The 9,261-nt window shown below is 39.3% G+C and overlaps 1 pseudogene; it reads left to right on the plus strand.

The window, feature by feature from the left end:
* Window positions 1-1,469: 1,469 nt before the first annotated feature.
* Window positions 1,470-2,985, plus strand: LOC116273473 (annotated as a pseudogene).
* The last annotated feature ends 6,276 nt before the right edge of the window (window positions 2,986-9,261 follow it).

Genomic DNA, 9,261 nt, shown 5'->3' on the forward strand with positions numbered 1-9,261 from the left:
AATGCCAGGCACTGAATTTTATTTATGTATGATTCAATATACCAGTCTCTGCCCTCATAAAGATGACTTTTTGGTGAGGGAAATAAAGAAGTAAAACTATAAATGCAACCAGGGTGATAATGTTTGCCAGAAATGTTATGAAAAACTACAATGTAAAAGAAAATGTGGTAATTCCAATAAATGGGAACAAGTACTCTGTGAGTTCAGAACAAGAAGAGACTATGACCATAAAAAATGGCCCTAGGCTTAAAATAACTGGTCTTTAAAAAAGTTATACAAGGTGTAATTGTAGAGATAAAGGGACCATTCAAGTGGAAAGACCAGCATAAGCCAAGTCAGATATGTTAGAAAGTGTAGGTCTTACTAAAGGTACTGTAGAATTATTCCATTTGACTGAAGCACTGAATAGGTGTGTTGAAAGATGAGACTGGAAATGAGATTAGGGCTTGACAAAAAGGGACTTGAAGATCAGGAAAATAGAATTAGACATCTTCAAACCATACCAGAATTCTAGATTTGGCTTATGGTTTTACTGCCATCAAGAGTTTATAATTTGGTATAATGTGGGGTTTTTTGATCAGATTCTTAACAGATTCTATCTGGAAGATTGGAAATAATTTATATTTTGAGGAAAAATCATATCCCCAGATCCCTTTGTATTATTCCTAAAGTAATCAATTTAAATTAAAAAACAAACAAAAATAGGACTTATTTCAACAAAATCAATTATTTTAACATTGGGAAACCATATCGGTGTTTTCTGAGATTATTATTGAAAATTCAAACTGGGAAATCCATGTTTTAAAAGTATAGGAAGCCAAAGATCTATTTATGAACTACTTTCAATTTATATTTAGAATAATGTACAATAAAGAGAAATGATTCATTGCAAATAATACTATAAAATTATCCCATGTATAATTTTTTCAATGAGTCAATTTTATAATATCAGACAAACAAAAGCTGAAGGATTTCATCAATAACAGACCTGTCTTACAAGAAATGCTAAAGGGATTCCTTCAATCTGAAAGAAAAGGACATTAATGAGCAATAAAAAAAAATCAACTGAAGGTAAAAAACTCACTGGTGGTAGCAAGTACACAGGGGAAAAAAAGAATATTACGTCACGATAATTGTGGTGTGTAAACTCCTCATATTGCAAGTAGGAAGACTAAAAGATAAACCTATCTAAAATAATAACTATAACAACTTTTCAAGCATTACACAGTATAATAATAAATAGAAACAACAAAAATTTGAAAAGCATGGAGATGAAATTAAAGTGTAGAATTTTTATTCGTTTTCTCTTTGCTTGTTTGTTATTTGTTTGTTTATGCAGTCAGGGTTGTCATCAGTTTGAAATAATAGCTTATAAAATATTATTTGCAAACCTCGTTGTAACCTCAAATCAAAAAACATACAACAGATACACAAAGAATAAAAAGCAAGAAATTAAAACATACCACCCGAAAAATCACCTTTGCTAAAAGGAAGACAGGAAAGAAAAGATCACAAAACTACTGGAAAACACACAAAATAGCAAGATTAAGTCCTTACTTATCAATGATTACATTGAATGTGAATGGACGAAACTCTCCAATCAAAAGCCATAGAGTGATCTTCCACTGATCAGGCCTCCAAGCACATTCCCCAGGCCCCTATCCAGGTCTTCATCTCTCCAATTCCTGCCACTGCCACCTCCACCCTTCAAGAATGAGTTAACTAGGAACATGTCTCCTGACACCCAGAGGTCTGGCAATCAGTTCTTCAGCAGAGGCAGAAGAGGTGGCAGAGTGGCCATGTGCTTCCTAGGTGGAATCATTATCTCCATCATGGAGGTGGCTACACAGCACAACCTAGAGCCCCTGCCTCCACACACACATTGCTCCAACACTGAGGCCAACAAGAGTGAGGAGGTCCATCAGTTCTGGAGAGTCTTTGCCCAGTTGGCTGGAGATGGCATCAAGGTCAGCGGTGCAGAACTGATGAATGTTCTCAACAAGGCTGTTATCAGTAGGACTGAACTGAAGACTCGTGGTTTTGGCATTGATACATGTCAAAGCATGGTGGCCATGATGGATAGTGACATCACAGGCAAGCTGGACTTTGAGGAATTCAAGTACCTGTGGAACAACATCAAAAGGTGACAGACAATATACAAGCAGTTTGATGTTGACTGATCTGGAACCATTTGCACCAGTGAACTTGCATGGGCCTTTGAGGCAGCAGGGTTCCACCTGAATGAACAACTCCAACATAATATTCTGACACTATTTGGATGAAGGAGGGAACATAGAGTTTGACAACTTTATCAGCTGCTTGATTAGGTCAGATGCTTCGTTCCATGCCTTAAAAACTCTTTACAAAGATGACACTAGACCCCTCCAAGTGAATATCCAAGAGTGGCTGCAGCTGACAATGTGTTTCTAAATGGGAAACCCAGGCCTGCCCCTTCACTGCCTTACTACAGGAGTCACCTTGGAGCCTCAGCCTCTCCCAGTGCTGATCCCGTTTGCAATCACATCTTCATGGGTCCTGCTGACAAATGGGCCTTTTGTTCTTCCAGCCCCTGGCACCCAGCTTCTCAGTCAACATCCAGGGTCAAATGTGCCCCAACATGCCATGCCCTGATTGGCCCCAACTCTAAAACATGCTAACACACTCTTCCAACAGTCACCCCACCCCACCATACCCATCTCACTCTCACGCCATAACCTCACTCTTGTAACTGTGCCAACCTCAACACTTGCATTGCTCGAATGCCCCAAGGGCCCTCTCTCAGTTCTGGGAGGACGACTCCACTCCCTACACACCCTGGTCCACCCATTCACAGTTACCACCCAAGCAGTCAAACATCAGGCTATTCCAGTCCCACATGTTCCAGTGCTTTCGTCTGTATTCTGCTCCTAGCCTGCCAGGCCCAGGAGGAAGAAAAAATGTATGAAAAAAAGAAAGGGAGAGAGAGAGAGAGAGAGAGAGGAAGGAAGAAAGGGAGGGAAGGAGGGAGGGAGGGAGGAAGGGAGGGAGGGAGGAAAGAAAACAGAGTGGTTGAATGGATTTTAAAAACCAAACCCCAATGATCAGTTGCCCACAAGAAACACACTTCACCTATAAAAATACACATCAAATTAAATAAATGGATAGAAAAGATACTCTATGCCAATGGAAACCAACAAAAAGCAAAAGTAACTATACTTAGACAAAACTAATTTCAACACAAAAACTGTAAGAAGAGACAGAGAGGGTAATTATATAATGATAATGGAGTCAATTCAGCAAAAGAATAGCACAACTGTAAATCTATATGCACCAACATTGGCAGCTGTTAATGTATTGGGGTCTATCTCTCTCTTTAGCTCTAAAGAGATAATAGCTGGAGATTTCAACACCCCACTTTCAGCATTGGACAGATCTTCTAGACAGAAAATTAACAATAACAAAAATCAGATTTAATCTGCACTAGACAACAAATGCACTATAGACCAAACAGATACTTAAAAACTTTTCATCCAATAGCTGTACAATGCACATTCTTCTCTTTAGCGTGTGTATCATTCTCAAGAATAGACAATATGTTAGGCCACAAAGTAGCCTAAAAAATTGAAATTATAAATAGAAATGAATAATAAGGTGATCATTGAAAACCATACCTATATCAAAAGAGTAGAAAAATGTCAAGTAAACAACATAATAATGTATCTTAAAAAACTAGAAAAGCAAAAGCAAACCAAATCCAAAATTAGTAGACATAAAAAATAAGAAAGATCAGAGCAGAAATAAATGACGTGAAAATTAAAAAAATACAAAAAACTAACAAAACAAAGTTGATTTCTTGAAAGATAAAATTGACAAACCATTAGTCTAAGAAAAACAGAGAGAAGATGCAAATAAATGAAATCAGACATGAAAAAAGAGATATCACAATGGACACCACAGAAATTCAAAAGGTCATTAGAGACTGCTATGAGGAGCTATATGCCAATAACTTGGAAAGCCTAGAACAAATGGATAAATTCCTAGACAAATACAATTTACCAAGATGAAGAAATCCAAAATCCAAATAAGTCAATAATAAGTAATGAGATTGAAGCCATAATAAAAAATCTCCCAGCAAATAAAGCCTGGCATTCAATAGCTTCACTGCTTAATTTTACCAAACATTAAAAGAAAAACTAATACCAATCCTACTCAAACTATTCCAAAAAAAAAATAGAAGAAATGGGAATACTTCAAATTCATTCTACAAGGCTGGTATTATGACACATCATGATACCAGATGAAAGACATCAAAAATAGAAATAGAAACATACATAAAAAATAGAAAACTACAGGCCAATATCTCTGATGTATATATATTTTTAATTTTTATTTTTAATTTTTGTCGGTACTGAGTAGTTGTATATATTTGTGGGGAACATGAGATACTTTAATACAGGCATGCAATGTGTAATAATCACATCATGGTAAATGCAGTATCCATCCCTCAAGCATTTGTCTTCTGTCTTGCAAACAATCCAATTACATTCTTTTAGTTATTTTAAAATGTACAATTAAATTATTATTGACTATAGTCTCCATCTTGTGCTATAAAAAACTAGGCCTTATTCATCTTTTCTAAGTACTTTTTCTACCCATTAATCATCTGGGCGATGTGGAAAAGGTAAGGCAAAGTGTCATAGACAGATTCTTTCCATTCTGGATTTTCTCCTAATCTCTTCATGATCCTTGTAATTTAACTGCTGTGATCTATTTGTGAAACTTAGAAATCCAACAAGTGAGGCAAACTTTGGCCTGTTTGAATCACACTTTTCAGTAAGATTAGATATCATAGTATATTAGGTAAAACACGCTTTTATTTCTTGGCACTGTGGTGAATGATTTGATTCGATTTGATAAGAACTTGTCAAGCAGCTCAGTTCCAGACCTCTGGGACCAGATATATGCATTCGGATTTAATGTTGTGTGACTAAGAAAGAAGCAGGTTGCCAAGACAGAGGAGTTTGGACTCCAGCGCAATCCCTGCCCTCTGTCAATTCCACGCGGAGCTCTGTAGCTGGAATGACTTTTTTCGGTTTTTCCTGTTTTGGAACAAGGGTGCTAGGCCTTCATTCCTGGTGCTGATCAATCATTGGCAGTCTGCCCTGGAAGACTTTCCCATTAAGAGAGCTGACACCTGTGATCCAGGCAGCACATCCCAGCTTTCACAATGTACTGTTGCTTATAAGAGTGCCTTGTTAGGAAAGAGAAGTATTGACCCAATCCCAGAGCATGAGGAAAAGCATCTCATCCACTTTCCGAGCTACCACGTGAAGGGTACATTTGAGGGTTGGAATTAAGAGAGTGAGGTTTATATTTTATATGGTAAAGCTAATCAACTACCCACAGAGCATTCTGGAAGGTTTTGAGACACTTTTGACTGGGCTGGTTCTATGAAAGTATGTGTTCTTCCTACAGTAAACATTTTAAGATGAACTTTTTAGCTTCCTAAGAATGTATGAAATGAACAATTTCTCTCTTTTTTGTGTTAGCTCGAGACTTATTTGGGAATCGTTTCTGAATTTCTCTACTCTTCATTTATGTCCAAACAGGAGTTAGAAATTCTGTGTTTATTTTTCAGCTTTAGTGAGGTAAAACTGACAAATAAAACTGTATATAATTAAGGTGTGCAGCTTGATGTTTTGATATATGTATACATTGTGAAATGATTGCCACAATTAAGCCAATAATATAGCCATCACCTCACATAGTTACTATTTTTTTTTCTATTCTCTTTTTTTTTTTTGAGGTGGGGTGAGAACACTTAAGATCTATCCTCTTAGCAAAATTCAAGGTCACAATTAATAAAATATTGTTAATTATAGTCACACTACTGTACAGTACATCTCCAGAGTTTGCCTTGCATAACTGAAATTTCTTTCTCTTTCTTTCCCTTCCTTCCTTTCCTTCCTTCCTTCCTTCCCTCCCTCCCTCCTTCCTTCCTTCCTTCCTTCCTCCCTTCCTTCCTTTCTCTTTCTTTCTTTCGAGACGAAGTCTCACTCTGTCACCCAGGCTGGAGTACAGTGGCACAATCTTGGCTCACTGCAATCTCCACCTCCCAGGTTCACTCCATTCTCCTGCCTCAGTCTCCCGAGTAGCTGGGACTACAGGCACCCACCACCATGCCCGGCTTTTTTTTTTTTTGTATCTTTATTAGAGACAGGGTTTCACCATCTTAGCCAGGATGGTCTCAGTCTCCTGACCTGGTGATCTGCCTGCCTTGGCCTCTGAAAGTGCTGGGATTACAGACGTGAGTCACCATGCCTGGCATGAAATTTTGTACTCTTTAACCAACATCTCTCCATTTCTTCCACCTCCAGCCCCTGGCAACCACACTATTCTACTCTCTGTTGCTATGAGTTTGACTATTTGTTTGGCTATTTTAGATTCCACAAATAAGTGAGATCATGCAGTATTTGTTATTCTGTGTCTGGCTTATTTCACTTAGGACAATAACCTCAGTGTTCATCCATGTTGTTGCAAATGGCAGGATTTCCTTCTTTTTTAAGATTGAATGTATGTGTGTGTGTGTATATATATATTCAAACACACACATTCTATATAGAGAGAGAATCTATATATATACACACACACATATATAAAAATGTGTGAATATATAGAGATATATAAAATGCATGTGTAGGTATACATAGGTATATATGTGCATACAAACACACTTTATGTATCTATCTATATATACACTCTTTTTGCATTTATCCATTGGTGGGGATTTAGGTAGTTTCCATTATCTTGGTTATTGTTAATAATGCTGCAATTAATATGGATATGTTTAAATATCTGTACTTTCATATTTAAATAGAAGTAAGAAATTTTACAATTATTTAAATATAAATGTGAAAGTACAGATATCTCTTTGAAAATACTGATTTCATTTCATTTGGATTTATAAATAGAAGATTTCTGAATCACATGGTAGTTCTATTTTTAAATTTTTAGGAAACCTCCATACTGATTTCATAGTGGCTGCACCAATTTACATTGCAAAAATTACATTTCAAAAAACAACATACAGAGGTTATCTTTTAAAAATATTCTTGTTGGCCAGGCACAGTGACTCACTCTAGTAATCCCAGCAATTTGGGAGGCTGAGGTGGGTGGATCACCTGAGGTTAGGAGTTCAAGACCAGTTTGGCCAACATGACAAAACCCAATCTCTACTAAAAATACAAAAATTAGCTGGGCATGATGGTGCGTGCTTGTAATCCCAGCTATTCGGGAAATGGAGGCAGGAGAATCTCTAGAACCCGGGAGGTGGAGGGTGCAGTGAGTTGAAATCACACCACTGCACTCCAGCCTGGGTAACAGAGCAAGACTCCATCTAAAAAAAAAAAAATCTTGTCAACAATTGTTATTTTTGGGGGGTGGAGCAAGATGGCCGAATAGGAAAAGCTCCAGTCTCCAGCTCCCAGCACCAGTGACAAAGAAGATGGGTGATTTCTGCATTTTCAACTGAGGTACTGGGTTCATCTCACTAGGGAGTGCCAGCCAATTGGTGCTGGTCAGCTGCTGCAGCCCGACCAGTGAGAGCTGAAGCAGGGCGAGGCATCGCCTCACCTGGGAAGTGCAAGGGGGAAGGGACTCCCTTTTCCCAGCCAGGGGAACAGAGACACACAACACCTGGAAAATCGGGTTACTCCCACCCCAATACTGTGCTTTACCAAGGGTCCTAGCAAACGGCACACCAGGAGATTACATCCCACACCTGGCCAGGAGGGTCCCATGCCCACAGAGCCTCCCTCATTGCTAGCACAGCAGTCTGTGATCTAACAGCAAGGCAGCAGCAAGGCTGGGGGAGGGGCGCCTGCCATTGCTGAGGCTTAAGTAGGTAAACAAAGCCGCTGGGAAGCTCGAACTGGGTAGAGTCCACAGCAGCTCAAGGAGTCCTGCCTGTCTCTGTAGCCTCCACCTCTGGGGACAGGGCACAGCTAAACCAAAAAAAAAAAAAAAAAAAAGCAGCAGAAACCTCTGCAGACACAAACGACCCTGTCTGACAGCTTTGAAAAGAGCAGTGGATCTCCCAACACAGAGGTTGAGATCTGAGAAGGGACAGACTGCCTGCTCAAGTGGGTCCCTGATCCCTGAGTAGCCTAACTGGGAGACATCCCCCACTAGGGGCAGACCGACACCCCACACCTCACATGGCAGGGTACACCCCTGAGATGAAGCTTCCAAAGCAAGAATCAGACAGGTACACTCGCTGTTCAGCAATATTCTATATTTTACAGCCTCTGCTGCTGATACCCAGGCAAACAGGATCTGGAGTGGACCTCAAGCAATCTCCAACAGACCTACAGCTGAGGGTCCTGACTGTTAGAAGGAAAACTAACAAACAGGAAGGACACCCACACCAAAACACCATCAGTACGTCACCATCAACAAAGACCAAAGGCAGATAAAACCACAAAGATGGGGAAAAAGCAGGGCAGAAAAGCTGGAAATACAAAAAATAAGAGTGCATCTCCTCCAAAGGAACACAGCTCATCGCCAGCAACGGATCAAAGCTGGACGAGAGAACGACTTTGATGAGTTGGAGAGAAGAGGGCTTCAGTCCATCAAAATTTGTGAGCTAAAGGAGGAAATACGAACCACAGTGCAAAGAAACTAAAAATCTTGAAAAAGAATGGAAGAATGGATAACTAGAATAATCAATGCAGAGAAGGCCAAGAAACTAACTGACAGAGAGATAAACACCATGACACGAAATACGCAAGGATAAATGCACACGCCTAGTAACAGACTGAATAACTGGAAGAGAAAGAGTATCAACAAATGCATTGGAGGATCAAACAATGAAATGAAGTGAGAAGAGAAGTCTAAAGAAAAAAAAGAGGAAAAGAAATGAACAAAGCCAAGAAGTATGGGATTATGTGAAAAGACTGCAAACCTACGCCTGATTGGGGGTGCCTGAAAGGAGGTAAATGGAACCAAGCTGAAAGCACTCTTCAGGATATCATCCAGGAGAGAACTTCCCAACCTAGTAAGGCAGGCCAACGCTCAAATTCAGGAAATACAGAGAACGCCACAAAGATACCTCGAGAAGAGTTAACCCAAGACACATAATTTCTACATCACCAAAGTTGAAATGAAGGAAAAAATGTTAAGGGTAGCAAGAAAGAAAGGTCGGATACCCACAAAGGGAAGCCCATCAGACGGTAATAACAGCAGATGTCTCGCAGAAACTCTACAAGCCAGAATAGAGTGGGG

This window comes from Papio anubis, unplaced genomic scaffold (assembly GCF_008728515.1).
Source record: "Papio anubis isolate 15944 unplaced genomic scaffold, Panubis1.0 scaffold733, whole genome shotgun sequence".
Classification (NCBI taxonomy): Eukaryota; Metazoa; Chordata; class Mammalia; order Primates; family Cercopithecidae; genus Papio; species Papio anubis.